The sequence below is a fragment of the Oncorhynchus mykiss genome, chromosome 26, assembly GCF_057628025.1.
Source record: "Oncorhynchus mykiss isolate SJ-2025 chromosome 26, ASM5762802v1, whole genome shotgun sequence".
Taxonomy (NCBI): Eukaryota; Metazoa; Chordata; class Actinopteri; order Salmoniformes; family Salmonidae; genus Oncorhynchus; species Oncorhynchus mykiss.
In genome coordinates, this window is record NC_143047.1 from 51,971,095 (window position 1) to 51,993,603 (window position 22,509).

Genomic DNA, 22,509 nt, shown 5'->3' on the forward strand with positions numbered 1-22,509 from the left:
CTCTAACCACGAGGCTACCTTCCTCTAACCACTAGGCTACCTGCCTCTAACCACTAGGCTACCTGCCTCTAACCACTAGGCTACCTGCCTCTAACCACTAGGCTACCTGCCTCTAACCACTAGGCTACCTGCCTCTAACCACTAGGCTACCTGCCTCTAACCACTAGGCTACCTTCCTCTAACCACTAGGCTACCTGCTCTAACCACTAGGCTACCTAACCTCTAACCACTAGGCTACCTGCCTCTAACCACTAGGCTACCTGCCTCTAACCACTAGGCTACCTGCCTCTAACCACGAGGCTACCTAACCTCTAACCACTAGGCTACCTGCCTCTACCACTAGGCTACCTGCCTCTAACCACTAGGCTACCTAACCTCTAACCACTAGTCTACCTTCCTCTAACCACTAGGCTACCTGCCTCTAACCACTAGGCTACCTAACCTCTAACCACTAGGCTACCTGCCTCTAACCACTAGGCTACCTTCCTCTAACCACTAGGCTACCTGCTCTAACCACTTGGCTACCTAACCTCTAACCACTAGGCTACCTGCCTCTAACCACTAGGCTACCTGCCTCTAACCACTAGGCTACCTGCCTCTAACCACGAGGCTACCTAACCTCTAACCACTAGGCTACCTGCCTCTAACCACTAGGCTACCTAACCTCTAGGCTACCTGCCTCTAACCGGCTACCTGCCGCCCCACAACAATACAACTATTTGAATGTTAGGTGGAGACTGTGTTGCAGATCCATAATGACTTACCTGTCCGTGCTCCGTGGTGCGAACCCCCAGCTCAGATTGGTGTTCTTCTGTCAGAGATTCTAGAGACCTGACCCTCTCCTCGTTGCTGCCCTGGTGACAGACCACTCCACGCAGCCTGGCCTCCTGGGTAATGGCGCCCAGGGCCGACTTCCCGTCATCACTTACTTCACTCAGACCCTCCAGGCTGTAGCTGAGAAGAAGAACAAGTCAATCTGCTGGACTGTACATAGGACATATTACAGATTGTGGTGTACCATACTATAAATTACCCTAATAATGTGCTGTATCATAGACACTGAGTGGCAATGTACAGTGGGCTCCAAAATGACTGGCAGCCCTGACTGGCAATGCACAAACAAAACTTTAAAAATATATAAACAATATAAATATAGAGATAAACTCAAAATACCAACATGTGAGAAATACTGGACTTTAATCATGTTTCAACAGAACCAACCAAAATAATTTATCGATTTAATTAAAAATCAATGTCCTCCAAAATCAAGGTTTCACAACTAATGGCACCCTTAAATATTATTGTAAATAACACCTACCAAAATTAAACCAGGAATTAAATTCCACTTATTAAATTAAGTGCGTCTAAGTGTTAAAGAACTATATTGAGCCATTACATCACTTCCTGTTTCACTAGGGTATAAAATGAGGTAACAGGCATGCAATTTCCCTTTGTCATCCAACACCATGGAGAAAAGAACTGGCAGTTCAAACGAGACAGATGGTCGTAGACCTTCATAAATCTGGTCACGGCTACAAGAAGATCCACAAACTATTGAATATACCACAGAGCACTGTCAGGGAAATTTTTTGAAAATTCAAAAGATATGGAACAGTTGAAAACCTCACCGGTAGAAGATGCAAATTAATTTTGCCCCCCAAGATAGGGAGGAGGATGGTGAGAGAAGCAACAAAATCCCCAAGAATCACTGTGAAAGAATTGCAGGCCTTGGGGTCACCAGGTTTCAAAAAGCACCATCAGACCCCACCTTCACAACCACAGGAAGGTGGACAGGGAGATGGAGAGGACAGGTCATGTCTTGATCAGTTCATGTCTTGATCAGAGGAAGGTGGACAGGGAGATGGTTGATGATGATGGAGTCTGGTGAAGATATTGTACAGGGAGATGGTTGATGATGATGGAGTTTGGTGAAGATATTGTACGGGGAGATGGTTGATGATGATGGAGTTTGGTGAAGATATTGTTCAGGGAGATGGTTGATGATGATGGAGTCTGGTGAAGATATTGTACAGGGAGATGGTTGATGATGATGGAGTCTGGTGAAGATATTGTACAGGGAGATGGTTGATGATGATGGAGTTTGGTGAAGATACTGTACAGGGAGATGGTTGATGATGATGGAGTCTGGTGAAGATATTGTACAGGGAGATGGTTGATGATGATGGAGTTTGGTGAAGATATTGTACAGGGAGATGGTTGATGATGATGGAGTCTGGTGAAGATATTGTACAGGGAGATGGTTGATGATGATGGAGTTTGGTGAAGATACTGTACAGGGAGATGGTTGATGATGATGGAGTCTGGTGAAGATATTGTACAGGGAGATGGTTGATGATGATGGAGTTTGGTGAAGATATTGTACAGGGAGATGGTTGATGATGATGGAGTCTGGTGAAGATATTGTACAGGGAGATGGTTGATGATGATGGAGTCTGGTGAAGATATTGTACAGGGAGATGGTTGATGGAGTCTGGTGAAGATATTGTACAGGGAGATGGTTGATGGAGTCTGGTGAAGATATTGTACAGGGATACTCTGGGAACCAGCCTGAGTCATGTACACTAGTTCTTCCTATAAAAGTTGTGTCATACTGCAGCACAGCTTGCGGGGTGCTACAGAATGGTATGGCATGTTGGAAAAACCACGGCAGAACCACAGTACCAATCACACAGACACAGTACCTTAGACAACCACAGTACCCTAGACGACCACAGTACCATAAACAGCCACAGTACCTTAAACAACCACAGTACCTTAGACAACCACAGTACCTTTGACAATCACAGTACCAATCACACAGACACAGTACCTTAGAACCACGGCAGAACCACTCAGACACAGTACCTTAGAACCACGACAGAACCACTCAGACACAGTACCTTAGAACCACGGCAGAACCACTCAGACACAGTACCCTAGAACCACGGCAGAACCACTCAGACACAGTACCTTAGAACCACGGCAGAACCACTCAGAGGTGGTGGAGGGGAATGGAGTTACTGGGATGTGTTTAAGTCAATGGTTTGGTCTGAGTGGAGAGGGAGAGGGTCTGAGTGGAGAGGGAGAGGGTCTGAGTGGAGAGGGAGAGGGTCTGAGTGGAACTGAGCATCAGTGTTCAGTATGATGTACTAATGTACTAAATGTTCAGTATGAGGATGCAGTACTTTGGGGTGTTGTGATGTACTAAATGTTCAGTATGAGGATGCAGTACTTTGGGGTGTTGTGATGTACTAAATGTTCAGTATGAGGATGCAGTACTTTGGGGTAATGTACTAAATGTTCAGTATGAGGATGCAGTACTTTGGGGTGTTGTAGTGTACTAAATGTTCAGTATGAGGATGCAGTACTTTGGGGTAATGTACTAAATGTTCAGTATGAGGATGCAGTACTTTGGGGTGTTGTAATGTACTAAATGTTCAGTATGAGGATGCAGTACTTTGGGGTAATGTACTAAATGTTCAGTATGAGTATGCAGTACTTTGGGGTAATGTACTAAATGTTCAGTATGAGGATGCAGTACTTTGGGGTAATGTACTAAATGTTCAGTATGAGGATGCAGTACTTTGGGGTAATGTACTAAATGTTCAGTATGAGGATGCAGTACTTTGGGGTAATGTACTAAATGTTCAGTATGAGGATGCAGTACTTTGGGGTAATGTACTAAATGTTCAGTATGAGGATTCAGTACTTTGGGGTAATGTACTAAATGTTCAGTATGAGGATGCAGTATTTTGGGGCGTTGTAGTGCTTCCATTGTTAAACAACGTCAATCTAATGAACATAATATAAGTTCCATTAGTACCTTCTCCTGTGAAACGTTGGCTGTCCTTCCCCGGGACTTTGTGTGGCCCTGAAGGAGATAGAAGATAAGGGATGAGAGGAACGATAGAGAGATTAAATGGATTTCTACACACATCAAGATGACAGCCTGGCATGTTATGATCAGTGATCAAAACTGATGGATGGGTGTGGAAACTATAGTACAGTAACATACAGTAATTTACAGTATTGTACAGTAACGTACAGTAATTTACAGTATTGTACAGTAAAGTATAGTATTGTACAGTAACGTACAGTAATTTACAGTATTGTACAGTAAAGTACAGTAAAGTGTATCCACATGACTGCAACTGTTGTGCTGGTAAAAGTTGTGCCTCAACAGACCCTCCTCAGAACCTCCCGGCCCTGCTCAGTTCAGCTCCAGTCTCCTGTACCTGCATTGGTTCATGTCTCCGTTTCCTGCTGTGTTCTTCCCTGCTCCCCAGCTGTGGCGTCTGAACGGGGACAGAGACCTGATGCTGGGACGATGTTTAGCTGGGCGCCGTGGCACCTCCGTCAGTCTGTCCTTCACCTCTTCCTCTGCCTCTCCTCCTGGACCTTCTCTTGCCGTGGGCCCTTGTGTGTGGCCCTCTACAGGGCTCCAGCTGCGGCCGTGGTCCCTGCAGCCCCTCTCCCCCAGGCCCCCCTCCACACAGCTCTCTGGGCTGGAGCTGGTCGGATCCCCGCTGGCCGTGTCATCTGTGGAGGAACAGGATACAGACACCTCACTGGTGCTGTCCCCCATCACCGTATCATCCCCCTGGAAACAGAGAGCAGTTAGACAGATCAGGGGGAGCTTAGTTACGAGAGAGAGACAGCGAGACAGAGAGAGACAGCGACAGAGACAGAGACAGAGAGAGAGAGAGAGAGAGATGTTATGTGGGAGATGACAGGAGAGAGACCAATAACTGATAGGACTGAATGATAGGGGCGGCAGGGTAGCCTAGTGGTTAGAGCGTTGGACTAGGAACCGAAAGGTTGCAAGATCGAATCCCCGAGCTGACAAGGTACAAATCTGTCGTTCTGCCCCTGAACATGGCAGTTAACCCACTGTTCCTAGGCTGTCATTGAAAATAATAATTTGTTCTTCACTGACTTGCCTAGTTAAATAAAAAAATACTTGATCCGCTGGACACTGTCATGAGTCTACCATCCTCCTAGTGGTTCACTGTACTGTATGTAATAGATACTGGACACTGTAATGAGTCTACCATCCTCCTAGTGGTTCACTGTACTGTATGTAATAGATACTGGACACTGTAATGAGTCTGCCATCCTCCTAGTGGTTCACTGTACTGTATGTAATAGATACTGGACACTGTCATGAGTCTACCATCCTCCTAGTGGTTCACTGTACTGTATGTAATAGATACTGGACACTGTCATGAGTCTACCATCCTCCTAGTGGTTCACTGTACTGTATGTAATAGATACTGGACACTGTAATGAGTCTACCATCCTCCTAGTGGTTCAATGTACTGTATGTAATAGATACTGGACACTGTAATGAGTCTACCATCCTCCTAGTGGTTCACTGTACTGTATGTAATAGATACTGGACACTGTCATGAGTCTACCATCCTCCTAGTGGTTCAATGTACTGTATGTAATAGATACTGGACACTGTCATGAGTCTACCATCCTCCTAGTGGTTCACTGTACTGTATGTAATAGATACTGGACACTGTCATGAGTCTACCATCCTCCTAGTGGTTCACTGTACTGTATGTAATAGATACTGGACTCTGTAATGAGTCTACCATCCTCCTAGTGGTTCAATGTACTGTATGTAATAGATACTGGACACTGTCATGAGTCTACCATCCTCCTAGTGGTTCACTGTACTGTATGTAATAGATACTGGACACTGTCATGAGTCTACCATCCTCCTAGTGGTTCACTGTACTGTATGTAATAGATACTGGACACTGTAATGAGTCTACCATCCTCCTAGTGGTTCAATGTACTGTATGTAATAGATACTGGACACTGTAATGAGTCTACCATCCTCCTAGTGGTTCACTGTACTGTATGTAATAGATACTGGACACTGTCATGAGTCTACCATCCTCCTAGTGGTTCAATGTACTGTATGTAATAGATACTGGACACTGTCATGAGTCTACCATCCTCCTAGTGGTTCACTGTACTGTATGTAATAGATACTGGACACTGTCATGAGTCTACCATCCTCCTAGTGGTTCACTGTACTGTATGTAATAGATACTGGACACTGTAATGAGTCTACCATCCTCCTAGTGGTTCACTGTACTGTATGTAATAGATACTGGACACTGTCATGAGTCTACCATCCTCCTAGTGGTTCACTGTACTGTATGTAATAGATACTGGACACTGTCATGAGTCTACCATCCTCCTAGTGGTTCACTGTACTGTATGTAATAGATACTGGACACTGTAATGAGTCTACCATCCTCCTAGTGGTTCACTGTACTGTATGTAATAGATACTGGACACTGTCATGAGTCTACCATCCTCCTAGTGGTTCACTGTACTGTATGTAATAGATACTGGACACTGTAATGAGTCTACCATCCTCCTAGTGGTTCAATGTACTGTATGTAATAGATACTGGACACTGTCATGAGTCTACCATCCTCCTAGTGGTTCACTGTACTGTATGTAATAGATACTGGACACTGTAATGAGTCTACCATCCTCCTAGTGGTTCACTGTACTGTATGTAATAGATACTGGACACTGTCATGAGTCTACCATCCTCCTAGTGGTTCACTGTACTGTATGTAATAGATACTGGACACTGTCATGAGTCTACCATCCTCCTAGTGGTTCAATGTACTGTATGTAATAGATACTGGACACTGTAATGAGTCTACCATCCTCCTAGTGGTTCACTGTACTGTATGTAATAGATACTGGACACTGTAATGAGTCTACCATCCTCCTAGTGGTTCACTGTACTGTATGTAATAGATACTGGACACTGTCATGAGTCTACCATCCTCCTAGTGGTTCACTGTACTGTATGTAATAGATACTGGACACTGTAATGAGTCTACCATCCTCCTAGTGGTTCACTGTACTGTATGTAATAGATACTGGACACTGTCATGAGTCTACCATCCTCCTAGTGGTTCACTGTACTGTATGTAATAGATACTGGACACTGTCATGAGTCTACCATCCTCCTAGTGGTTCAATGTACTGTATGTAATAGATACTGGACACTGTCATGAGTCTACCATCCTCCTAGTGGTTCACTGTACTGTATGTAATAGATACTGGACACTGTAATGAGTCTGCCATCCTCCTAGTGGTTCACTGTACTGTATGTAATAGATACTGGACACTGTAATGAGTCTACCATCCTCCTAGTGGTTCACTGTACTGTATGTAATAGATACTGGACACTGTCATGAGTCTACCATCCTCCTAGTGGTTCAATGTACTGTATGTAATAGATACTGGACACTGTCATGAGTCTACCATCCTCCTAGTGGTTCAATGTACTGTATGTAATAGATACTGGACACTGTCATGAGTCTACCATCCTCCTAGTGGTTCAATGTACTGTATGTAATAGATACTGGACACTGTCATGAGTCTACCATCCTCCTAGTGGTTCAATGTACTGTATGTAATAGATACTGGACACTGTCATGAGTCTGCCATCCTCCTAGTGGTTCACTGTACTGTATGTAATAGATGCTGGACACTGTATGTAATAGATACTGGACACTGTAATGAGTCTACCATCCTCCTAGTGGTTCACTGTACTGTATGTAATAGATACTGGACACTGTCATGAGTCTACCATCCTCCTAGTGGTTCAATGTACTGTATGTAATAGATACTGGACACTGTCATGAGTCTGCCATCCTCCTAGTGGTTCACTGTACTGTATGTAATAGATACTGGACACTGTCATGAGTCTACCATCCTCCTAGTGGTTCACTGTACTGTATGTAATAGATACTGGACACTGTCATGAGTCTACCATCCTCCTAGTGGTTCAATGTACTGTATGTAATAGATACTGGACACTGTAATGAGTCTACCATCCTCCTAGTGGTTCACTGTACTGTATGTAATAGATACTGGACACTGTCATGAGTCTACCATCCTCCTAGTGGTTCAATGTACTGTATGTAATAGATACTGGACACTGTAATGAGTCTACCATCCTCCTAGTGGTTCACTGTACTGTATGTAATAGATACTGGACACTGTCATGAGTCTACCATCCTCCTAGTGGTTCACTGTACTGTATGTAATAGATGCTGGACACTGTAATGAGTCTACCATCCTCCTAGTGGTTCACTGTACTGTATGTAATAGATACTGGACACTGTCATGAGTCTACCATCCTCCTAGTGGTTCACTGTACTGTATGTAATAGATACTGGACACTGTAATGAGTCTACCATCCTCCTAGTGGTTCAATGTACTGTATGTAATAGATACTGGACACTGTAATGAGTCTACCATCCTCCTAGTGGTTCACTGTACTGTATGTAATAGATACTGGACACTGTCATGAGTCTACCATCCTCCTAGTGGTTCAATGTACTGTATGTAATAGATACTGGACACTGTCATGAGTCTACCATCCTCCTAGTGGTTCACTGTACTGTATGTAATAGATACTGGACACTGTCATGAGTCTACCATCCTCCTAGTGGTTCACTGTACTGTATGTAATAGATACTGGACACTGTAATGAGTCTACCATCCTCCTAGTGGTTCACTGTACTGTATGTAATAGATACTGGACACTGTCATGAGTCTACCATCCTCCTAGTGGTTCACTGTACTGTATGTAATAGATACTGGACACTGTCATGAGTCTACCATCCTCCTAGTGGTTCACTGTACTGTATGTAATAGATACTGGACACTGTAATGAGTCTACCATCCTCCTAGTGGTTCACTGTACTGTATGTAATAGATACTGGACACTGTCATGAGTCTACCATCCTCCTAGTGGTTCACTGTACTGTATGTAATAGATACTGGACACTGTAATGAGTCTACCATCCTCCTAGTGGTTCAATGTACTGTATGTAATAGATACTGGACACTGTCATGAGTCTACCATCCTCCTAGTGGTTCACTGTACTGTATGTAATAGATACTGGACACTGTAATGAGTCTACCATCCTCCTAGTGGTTCACTGTACTGTATGTAATAGATACTGGACACTGTCATGAGTCTACCATCCTCCTAGTGGTTCACTGTACTGTATGTAATAGATACTGGACACTGTCATGAGTCTACCATCCTCCTAGTGGTTCAATGTACTGTATGTAATAGATACTGGACACTGTAATGAGTCTACCATCCTCCTAGTGGTTCACTGTACTGTATGTAATAGATACTGGACACTGTAATGAGTCTACCATCCTCCTAGTGGTTCACTGTACTGTATGTAATAGATACTGGACACTGTCATGAGTCTACCATCCTCCTAGTGGTTCACTGTACTGTATGTAATAGATACTGGACACTGTAATGAGTCTACCATCCTCCTAGTGGTTCACTGTACTGTATGTAATAGATACTGGACACTGTCATGAGTCTACCATCCTCCTAGTGGTTCACTGTACTGTATGTAATAGATACTGGACACTGTCATGAGTCTACCATCCTCCTAGTGGTTCAATGTACTGTATGTAATAGATACTGGACACTGTCATGAGTCTACCATCCTCCTAGTGGTTCACTGTACTGTATGTAATAGATACTGGACACTGTAATGAGTCTGCCATCCTCCTAGTGGTTCACTGTACTGTATGTAATAGATACTGGACACTGTAATGAGTCTACCATCCTCCTAGTGGTTCACTGTACTGTATGTAATAGATACTGGACACTGTCATGAGTCTACCATCCTCCTAGTGGTTCAATGTACTGTATGTAATAGATACTGGACACTGTCATGAGTCTACCATCCTCCTAGTGGTTCAATGTACTGTATGTAATAGATACTGGACACTGTCATGAGTCTACCATCCTCCTAGTGGTTCAATGTACTGTATGTAATAGATACTGGACACTGTCATGAGTCTACCATCCTCCTAGTGGTTCAATGTACTGTATGTAATAGATACTGGACACTGTCATGAGTCTGCCATCCTCCTAGTGGTTCACTGTACTGTATGTAATAGATGCTGGACACTGTATGTAATAGATACTGGACACTGTAATGAGTCTACCATCCTCCTAGTGGTTCACTGTACTGTATGTAATAGATACTGGACACTGTCATGAGTCTACCATCCTCCTAGTGGTTCAATGTACTGTATGTAATAGATACTGGACACTGTCATGAGTCTGCCATCCTCCTAGTGGTTCACTGTACTGTATGTAATAGATACTGGACACTGTCATGAGTCTACCATCCTCCTAGTGGTTCACTGTACTGTATGTAATAGATACTGGACACTGTCATGAGTCTACCATCCTCCTAGTGGTTCAATGTACTGTATGTAATAGATACTGGACACTGTCATGAGTCTACCATCCTCCTAGTGGTTCACTGTACTGTATGTAATAGATGCTGGACACTGTAATGAGTCTACCATCCTCCTAGTGGTTCAATGTACTGTATGTAATAGATACTGGACACTGTAATGAGTCTACCATCCTCCTAGTGGTTCACTGTACTGTATGTAATAGATACTGGACACTGTCATGAGTCTACCATCCTCCTAGTGGTTCACTGTACTGTATGTAATAGATACTGGACACTGTAATGAGTCTACCATCCTCCTAGTGGTTCAATGTACTGTATGTAATAGATACTGGACACTGTAATGAGTCTACCATCCTCCTAGTGGTTCAATGTACTGTATGTAATAGATACTGGACACTGTATGTAATAGATACTGGACACTGTAATGAGTCTACCATCCTCCTAGTGGTTCACTGTACTGTATGTAATAGATACTGGACACTGTAATGAGTCTGCCATCCTCCTAGTGGTTCACTGTACTGTATGTAATAGATACTGGACACTGTAATGAGTCTACCATCCTCCTAGTGGTTCACTGTACTGTATGTAATAGATACTGGACACTGTAATGAGTCTGCCATCCTCCTAGTGGTTCACTGTACTGTATGTAATAGATACTGGACACTGTAATGAGTCTGCCATCCTCCTAGTGGTTCAATGTACTGTATGTATTAGATACTGGACACTGTAATGAGTCTACCATCCTCCTAGTGGTTCACTGTACTGTATGTAATAGATACTGGACACTGTAATGAGTCTACCATCCTCCTAGTGGTTCACTGTACTGTATGTAATAGATACTGGACACTGTAATGAGTCTACCATCCTCCTAGTGGTTCACTGTACTGTATGTAATAGATACTGGACACTGTCATGAGTCTACCATCCTCCTAGTGGTTCACTGTACTGTATGTAATAGATACTGGACACTGTCATGAGTCTACCATCCTCCTAGTGGTTCAATGTACTGTATGTAATAGATACTGGACACTGTCATGAGTCTACCATCCTCCTAGTGGTTCAATGTACTGTATGTAATAGATACTGGACACTGTAATGAGTCTACCATCCTCCTAGTGGTTCAATGTACTGTATGTAATAGATACTGGACACTGTAATGAGTCTACCATCCTCCTAGTGGTTCACTGTACTGTATGTAATAGATGCTGGACACTGTAATGAGTCTACCATCCTCCTAGTGGTTCAATGTACTGTATGTAATAGATACTGGACACTGTAATGAGTCTACCATCCTCCTAGTGGTTCACTGTACTGTATGTAATAGATACTGGACACTGTCATGAGTCTACCATCCTCCTAGTGGTTCAATGTACTGTATGTAATAGATACTGGACACTGTAATGAGTCTACCATCCTCCTAGTGGTTCAATGTACTGTATGTAATAGATACTGGACACTGTCATGAGTCTACCATCCTCCTAGTGGTTCAATGTACTGTATGTAATAGATACTGGACACTGTAATGAGTCTACCATCCTCCTAGTGGTTCACTGTACTGTATGTAATAGATACTGGACACTGTCATGAGTCTACCATCCTCCTAGTGGTTCACTGTACTGTATGTAATAGATACTGGACACTGTAATGAGTCTGCCATCCTCCTAGTGGTTCACTGTACTGTATGTAATAGATGCTGGACACTGTAATGAGTCTACCATCCTCCTAGTGGTTCACTGTACTGTATGTAATAGATGCTGGACACTGTATGTAATAGATACTGGACACTGTAATGAGTCTACCATCCTCCTAGTGGTTCACTGTACTGTATGTAATAGATACTGGACACTGTAATGAGTCTACCATCCTCCTAGTGGTTCACTGTGCTGTATGTAATAGATACTGGACACTGTAATGAGTCTACCATCCTCCTAGTGGTTCAATGTACTGTATGTAATAGATACTGGACACTGTAATGAGTCTACCATCCTCCTAGTGGTTCACTGTGCTGTATGTAATAGATACTGGACACTGTAATGAGTCTACCATCCTCCTAGTGGTTCAATGTACTGTATGTAATAGATACTGGACACTGTAATGAGTCTACCATCCTCCTAGTGGTTCACTGTGCTGTATGTAATAGATACTGGACACTGTAATGAGTCTACCATCCTCCTAGTGGTTCACTGTGCTGTATGTAATAGATACTGGACACTGTAATGAGTCTACCATCCTCCTAGTGGTTCAATGTACTGTATGTAATAGATACTGGACACTGTAATGAGTCTACCATCCTCCTAGTGGTTCACTGTACTGTATGTAATAGATACTGGACACTGTAATGAGTCTACCATCCTCCTAGTGGTTCAATGTACTGTATGTAATAGATACTGGACACTGTAATGAGTCTACCATCCTCCTAGTGGTTCACTGTACTGTATGTAATAGATACTGGACACTGTAATGAGTCTGCCATCCTCCTAGTGGTTCACTGTACTGTATGTAATAGATACTGGACACTGTAATGAGTCTACCATCCTCCTAGTGGTTCACTGTACTGTATGTAATAGATACTGGACACTGTAATGAGTCTGCCATCCTCCTAGTGGTTCACTGTACTGTATGTAATAGATACTGGACACTGTAATGAGTCTGCCATCCTCCTAGTGGTTCAATGTACTGTATGTATTAGATACTGGACACTGTAATGAGTCTACCATCCTCCTAGTGGTTCACTGTACTGTATGTAATAGATACTGGACACTGTAATGAGTCTACCATCCTCCTAGTGGTTCACTGTACTGTATGTAATAGATACTGGACACTGTAATGAGTCTACCATCCTCCTAGTGGTTCACTGTACTGTATGTAATAGATACTGGACACTGTCATGAGTCTACCATCCTCCTAGTGGTTCACTGTACTGTATGTAATAGATACTGGACACTGTCATGAGTCTACCATCCTCCTAGTGGTTCAATGTACTGTATGTAATAGATACTGGACACTGTCATGAGTCTACCATCCTCCTAGTGGTTCAATGTACTGTATGTAATAGATACTGGACACTGTAATGAGTCTACCATCCTCCTAGTGGTTCAATGTACTGTATGTAATAGATACTGGACACTGTAATGAGTCTACCATCCTCCTAGTGGTTCACTGTACTGTATGTAATAGATGCTGGACACTGTAATGAGTCTACCATCCTCCTAGTGGTTCAATGTACTGTATGTAATAGATACTGGACACTGTAATGAGTCTACCATCCTCCTAGTGGTTCACTGTACTGTATGTAATAGATACTGGACACTGTCATGAGTCTACCATCCTCCTAGTGGTTCAATGTACTGTATGTAATAGATACTGGACACTGTAATGAGTCTACCATCCTCCTAGTGGTTCAATGTACTGTATGTAATAGATACTGGACACTGTCATGAGTCTACCATCCTCCTAGTGGTTCAATGTACTGTATGTAATAGATACTGGACACTGTAATGAGTCTACCATCCTCCTAGTGGTTCACTGTACTGTATGTAATAGATACTGGACACTGTCATGAGTCTACCATCCTCCTAGTGGTTCACTGTACTGTATGTAATAGATACTGGACACTGTAATGAGTCTGCCATCCTCCTAGTGGTTCACTGTACTGTATGTAATAGATGCTGGACACTGTAATGAGTCTACCATCCTCCTAGTGGTTCACTGTACTGTATGTAATAGATGCTGGACACTGTATGTAATAGATACTGGACACTGTAATGAGTCTACCATCCTCCTAGTGGTTCACTGTACTGTATGTAATAGATACTGGACACTGTAATGAGTCTACCATCCTCCTAGTGGTTCACTGTGCTGTATGTAATAGATACTGGACACTGTAATGAGTCTACCATCCTCCTAGTGGTTCAATGTACTGTATGTAATAGATACTGGACACTGTAATGAGTCTACCATCCTCCTAGTGGTTCACTGTGCTGTATGTAATAGATACTGGACACTGTAATGAGTCTACCATCCTCCTAGTGGTTCAATGTACTGTATGTAATAGATACTGGACACTGTAATGAGTCTACCATCCTCCTAGTGGTTCACTGTGCTGTATGTAATAGATACTGGACACTGTAATGAGTCTACCATCCTCCTAGTGGTTCACTGTGCTGTATGTAATAGATACTGGACACTGTAATGAGTCTACCATCCTCCTAGTGGTTCAATGTACTGTATGTAATAGATACTGGACACTGTAATGAGTCTACCATCCTCCTAGTGGTTCACTGTGCTGTATGTAATAGATACTGGACACTGTAATGAGTCTACCATCCTCCTAGTGGTTCAATGTACTGTATGTAATAGATACTGGACACTGTAATGAGTCTACCATCCTCCTAGTGGTTCAATGTACTGTATGTAATAGATGCTGGACACTGTAATGAGTCTACCATCCTCCTAGTGGTTCACTGTACTGTATGTAATAGATACTGGACACTGTAATGAGTCTACCATCCTCCTAGTGGTTCACTGTACTGTATGTAATAGATACTGGACACTGTCATGAGTCTACCATCCTCCTAGTGGTTCACTGTACTGTATGTAATAGATGCTGGACACTGTAATGAGTCTACCATCCTCCTAGTGGTTCACTGTACTGTATGTAATAGATGCTGGACACTGTCATGAGTCTACCATCCTCCTAGTGGTTCACTGTACTGTATGTAATAGATGCTGGACACTGTAATGAGTCTACCATCCTCCTAGTGGTTCAATGTACTGTATGTAATAGATGCTGGACACTGTATGTAATAGATACTGGACACTGTCATGAGTCTACCATCCTCCTAGTGGTTCAATGTACTGTATGTAATAGATACTGGACACTGTAATGAGTCTACCATCCTCCTAGTGGTTCACTGTACTGTATGTAATAGATACTGGACACTGTAATGAGTCTACCATCCTCCTAGTGGTTCACTGTACTGTATGTAATAGATACTGGACACTGTAATGAGTCTACCATCCTCCTAGTGGTTCAATGTACTGTATGTAATAGATACTGGACACTGTCATGAGTCTACCATCCTCCTAGTGGTTCACTGTGCTGTATGTAATAGATACTGGACACTGTAATGAGTCTACCATCCTCCTAGTGGTTCAATGTACTGTATGTAATAGATACTGGACACTGTAATGAGTCTACCATCCTCCTAGTGGTTCAATGTACTGTATGTAATAGATGCTGGACACTGTAATGAGTCTACCATCCTCCTAGTGGTTCACTGTACTGTATGTAATAGATACTGGACACTGTAATGAGTCTACCATCCTCCTAGTGGTTCACTGTACTGTATGTAATAGATACTGGACACTGTCATGAGTCTACCATCCTCCTAGTGGTTCACTGTACTGTATGTAATAGATGCTGGACACTGTAATGAGTCTACCATCCTCCTAGTGGTTCACTGTACTGTATGTAATAGATGCTGGACACTGTCATGAGTCTACCATCCTCCTAGTGGTTCACTGTACTGTATGTAATAGATGCTGGACACTGTATGTAATAGATACTGGACACTGTCATGAGTCTACCATCCTCCTAGTGGTTCAATGTACTGTATGTAATAGATACTGGACACTGTAATGAGTCTACCATCCTCCTAGTGGTTCACTGTACTGTATGTAATAGATACTGGACACTGTAATGAGTCTACCATCCTCCTAGTGGTTCACTGTACTGTATGTAATAGATGCTGGACACTGTCATGAGTCTACCATCCTCCTAGTGGTTCACTGTACTGTATGTAATAGATGCTGGACACTGTAATGAGTCTACCATCCTCCTAGTGGTTCACTGTACTGTATGTAATAGATACTGGACACTGTAATGAGTCTACCATCCTCCTAGTGGTTCACTGTACTGTATGTAATAGATGCTGGACACTGTAATGAGTCTGCCATCCTCCTAGTGGTTCATTGTACTGTATGTAATAGATACTGGACACTGTCATGAGTCTGCCATCCTCCTAGTGGTTCAATGTACTGTATGTAATAGATACTGGACACTGTAATGAGTCTGCCATCCTCCTAGTGGTTCAATGTACTGTATGTAATAGATACTGGACACTGTAATGAGTCTACCATCCTCCTAGTGGTTCATTGTACTGTATGTAAAAGATACTGGACACTGTCATGAGTCTACCATCCTCCTAGTGGTTCAATGTACTGTATGTAATAGATGCTGGACACTGTCATGAGTCTACCATCCTCCTAGTGGTTCAATGTACTGTATGTAATAGGTACTGGACACTGTATGTAATAGATACTGGACACTGTCATGAGTCTAGTGGTTCACTGTACTGTATGTAATAGATGCTGGACACTGTCATGAGTCTACCATCCTCCTAGTGGTTCAATGTACTGTATGTAATAGATGCTGGACACTGTCATGAGTCTACCATCCTCCTAGTGGTTCATTGTACTGTATGTAATAGATGCTGGACACTGTATGTAATAGATACTGGACATTGTAATGAGTCTACCATCCTCCTAGTGGTTCAATGTACTGTATGTAATAGATGCTGGACACTGTCATGAGTCTGCCATCCTCATAGTGGTTCAATGTACTGTATGTAATAGATACTGGACACTACCATCCTCCTAGTAGTTCACTGTACTGAATGTAATAGATACTGGACACTGTCATGAGTCTAGTGGTTCACTGTACTGTACTATATGTAATAGATACTGGACACTGTCATGAGTCTAGTAGTTCACTGTACTGTATGTAATAGATACTGGACACTGTATGTAATAGATACTGGAAACTGTCATGAGTCTACCATCCTCCTAGTGGTTCAATGTACTGTATGTAATAGATGCTGGACACTGTCATGAGTCTGCCATCCTCATAGTGGTTCAATGTACTGTATGTAATAGATACTGGACACTACCATCCTCCTAGTAGTTCACTGTACTGAATGTAATAGATACTGGACACTGTCATGAGTCTAGTGGTTCACTGTACTGTACTATATGTAATAGATACTGGACACTGTCATGAGTCTAGTAGTTCACTGTACTGTATGTAATAGATACTGGACACTGTATGTAATAGATACTGGAAACTGTCATGAGTCTACCATCCTCCTAGTGGTTCAATGTACTGTATGTAATAGATGCTGGACACTGTCATGAGTCTGCCATCCTCATAGTGGTTCAATGTACTGTATGTAATAGATACTGGACACTACCATCCTCCTAGTAGTTCACTGTACTGAATGTAATAGATACTGGACACTGTCATGAGTCTAGTGGTTCACTGTACTGTACTATATGTAATAGATACTGGACACTGTCATGAGTCTAGTAGTTCACTGTACTGTACTATATGTAATAGATACTGGACACTGTCATGAGTCTAGTAGTTCACTGTACTGTATGTAATAGATACTGGACACTGTCATGAGTCTAGTAGTTCACTGTACTGTATGTAATAGATACTGGACACTGTCATGAGTCTAGTAGTTCACTGTACTGAATGTAATAGATACTGGACACTGTCATGAGTCTAGTGGTTCACTGTACTGTACTATATGTAATAGATACTGGACACTGTCATGAGTCTAGTAGTTCACTGTACTGAATGTAATAGATACTGGACACTGTCATGAGTCTAGTGGTTCACTGTACTGTACTATATGTAATAGATACTGGACACTGTCATGAGTCTAGTAGTTCACTGTACTGTATGTAATAGATACTGGACACTGTCATGAGTCTAGTGGTTCACTGTACTGTACTATATGTAATAGATACTGGACACTGTCATGAGTCTAGTAGTTCACTGTACTGTATGTAATAGATACTGGACACTGTCATGAGTCTAGTGGTTCACTGTACTGTACTATATGTAATAGATACTGGACACTGTCATGAGTCTAGTAGTTCACTGTACTGTATGTAATAGATACTGGACACTGTCATGAGTCTAGTGGTTCACTGTACTGTACTATATGTAATAGATACTGGACACTGTCATGAGTCTAGTAGTTCACTGTACTGAATGTAATAGATACTGGACACTGTCATGAGTCTAGTGGTTCACTGTACTGTACTATATGTAATAGATACTGGACACTGTCATGAGTCTAGTAGTTCACTGTACTGTATGTAATAGATACTGGACACTGTCATGAGTCTAGTGGTTCACTGTACTGTACTATATGTAATAGATACTGGACACTGTCATGAGTCTAGTGGTTCACTGTACTGTACTATATGTAATAGATACTGGACACTGTCATGAGTCTAGTAGTTCACTGTACTGAATGTAATAGATACTGGACACTGTCATGAGTCTAGTGGTTCACTGTACTGTACTATATGTAATAGATACTGGACACTGTCATGAGTATAGTAGTTCACTGTACTGTATGTAATAGATACTGGACACTGTCATGAGTCTAGTGGTTCACTGTACTGTACTATATGTAATAGATACTGGACACTGTCATGAGTCTAGTAGTTCACTGTACTGTATGTAATAGATACTGGACACTGTCATGAGTCTAGTAGTTCACTGTACTGTATGTAATAGATACTGGACACTGTCATGAGTCTAGTAGTTCACTGTACTGTATGTAATAGATACTGGACACTGTCATGAGTCTAGTAGTTCACTGTACTGAATGTAATAGATACTGGACACTGTCATGAGTCTAGTGGTTCACTGTACTGTACTATATGTAATAGATACTGGACACTGTCATGAGTCTAGTAGTTCACTGTACTGAATGTAATAGATACTGGACACTGTCATGAGTCTAGTGGTTCACTGTACTGTACTATATGTAATAGATACTGGACACTGTCATGAGTCTAGTAGTTCACTGTACTGTATGTAATAGATACTGGACACTGTCATGAGTCTAGTGGTTCACTGTACTGTACTATATGTAATAGATACTGGACACTGTCATGAGTCTAGTAGTTCACTGTACTGTATGTAATAGATACTGGACACTGTCATGAGTCTAGTGGTTCACTGTACTGTACTATATGTAATAGATACTGGACACTGTCATGAGTCTAGTAGTTCACTGTACTGTATGTAATAGATACTGGACACTGTCATGAGTCTAGTGGTTCACTGTACTGTACTATATGTAATAGATACTGGACACTGTCATGAGTCTAGTAGTTCACTGTACTGAATGTAATAGATACTGGACACTGTCATGAGTCTAGTGGTTCACTGTACTGTACTATATGTAATAGATACTGGACACTGTCATGAGTCTAGTAGTTCACTGTACTGTATGTAATAGATACTGGACACTGTCATGAGTCTAGTGGTTCACTGTACTGTACTATATGTAATAGATACTGGACACTGTCATGAGTCTAGTGGTTCACTGTACTGTACTATATGTAATAGATACTGGACACTGTCATGAGTCTAGTAGTTCACTGTACTGAATGTAATAGATACTGGACACTGTCATGAGTCTAGTGGTTCACTGTACTGTACTATATGTAATAGATACTGGACACTGTCATGAGTCTAGTAGTTCACTGTACTGTATGTAATAGATACTGGACACTGTCATGAGTCTAGTGGTTCACTGTACTGTACTATATGTAATAGATACTGGACACTGTCATGAGTCTAGTAGTTCACTGTACTGTATGTAATAGATACTGGACACTGTCATGAGTCTAGTGGTTCACTGTACTGTACTATATGTAATAGATACTGGACACTGTCATGAGTCTAGTAGTTCACTGTACTGTATGTAATAGATACTGGACACTGTCATGAGTCTAGTGGTTCACTGTACTGTACTATATGTAATAGATACTGGACACTGTCATGAGTCTAGTAGTTCACTGTACTGTACTATATGTAATAGATACTGGACACTGTCATGAGTCTAGTAGTTCACTGTACTGTATGTAATAGATACTGGACACTGTCATGAGTCTAGTAGTTCACTGTACTGTATGTAATAGATACTGGACACTGTCATGAGTCTAGTGGTTCACTGTACTGTACTATATGTAATAGATACTGGACACTGTCATGAGTCTAGTAGTTCACTGTACTGTATGTAATAGATACTGGACACTGTCATGAGTCTAGTAGTTCACTGTACTGTATGTAATAGATACTGGACACTGTCATGAGTCTAGTAGTTCACTGTACTGTATGTAATAGATACTGGACACTGTCATGAGTCTAGTAGTTCACTGTACTGTATGTAATAGATACTGGACACTGTAATGAGTCTAGTAGTTCACTGTACTGTATGTAATAGATACTGGACACTGTCATGAGTCTAGTAGTTCACTGTACTGTATGTAATAGATACTGGACACTGTAATGAGTCTAGTAGTTCACTGTACTGTATGTAATAGATACTGGACACTGTCATGAGTCTAGTGGTTCACTGTACTGTATGTAATAGATACTGGACACTGTCATGAGTCTAGTAGTCCACTGTACTGTACTGTATGTAATAGATACTGGACACTGTCATGAGTCTAGTAGTTCACTGTACTGTATGTAATAGATACTGGACACTGTCATGAGTCTAGTAGTCCACTGTACTGTACTGTATGTAATAGATACTGGACACTGTCATGAGTCTAGTAGTTCACTGTACTGTACTATATGTAATAGATACTGGACACTGTCATGAGTCTAGTAGTTCACTGTACTGTATGTAATAGATACTGGACACTGTCATGAGTCTAGTAGTTCACTGTACTGTATGTAATAGATACTGGACACTGTCATGAGTCTAGTAGTTCACTGTACTGTACTGTATGTAATAGATACTGGACACTGTCATGAGTCTAGTAGTTCACTGTACTGAATGTAATAGATACTGGACACTGTCATGAGTCTAGTGGTTCACTGTACTGTACTATATGTAATAGATACTGGACACTGTCATGAGTCTAGTAGTTCACTGTACTGTATGTAATAGATACTGGACACTGTCATGAGTCTAGTGGTTCACTGTACTGTACTATATGTAATAGATACTGGACACTGTCATGAGTCTAGTAGTTCACTGTACTGTATGTAATAGATACTGGACACTGTCATGAGTCTAGTGGTTCACTGTACTGTACTATATGTAATAGATACTGGACACTGTCATGAGTCTAGTAGTTCACTGTACTGTATGTAATAGATACTGGACACTGTCATGAGTCTAGTGGTTCACTGTACTGTACTATATGTAATAGATACTGGACACTGTCATGAGTCTAGTAGTTCACTGTACTGTACTATATGTAATAGATACTGGACACTGTCATGAGTCTAGTAGTTCACTGTACTGTATGTAATAGATACTGGACACTGTCATGAGTCTAGTAGTTCACTGTACTGTATGTAATAGATACTGGACACTGTCATGAGTCTAGTGGTTCACTGTACTGTACTATATGTAATAGATACTGGACACTGTCATGAGTCTAGTAGTTCACTGTACTGTATGTAATAGATACTGGACACTGTCATGAGTCTAGTAGTTCACTGTACTGTATGTAATAGATACTGGACACTGTCATGAGTCTAGTAGTTCACTGTACTGTATGTAATAGATACTGGACACTGTCATGAGTCTAGTAGTTCACTGTACTGTATGTAATAGATACTGGACACTGTAATGAGTCTAGTAGTTCACTGTACTGTATGTAATAGATACTGGACACTGTCATGAGTCTAGTAGTTCACTGTACTGTATGTAATAGATACTGGACACTGTAATGAGTCTAGTAGTTCACTGTACTGTATGTAATAGATACTGGACACTGTCATGAGTCTAGTGGTTCACTGTACTGTATGTAATAGATACTGGACACTGTCATGAGTCTAGTAGTCCACTGTACTGTACTGTATGTAATAGATACTGGACACTGTCATGAGTCTAGTAGTTCACTGTACTGTATGTAATAGATACTGGACACTGTCATGAGTCTAGTAGTCCACTGTACTGTACTGTATGTAATAGATACTGGACACTGTCATGAGTCTAGTAGTTCACTGTACTGTACTATATGTAATAGATACTGGACACTGTCATGAGTCTAGTAGTTCACTGTACTGTATGTAATAGATACTGGACACTGTCATGAGTCTAGTAGTTCACTGTACTGTATGTAATAGATACTGGACACTGTCATGAGTCTAGTAGTT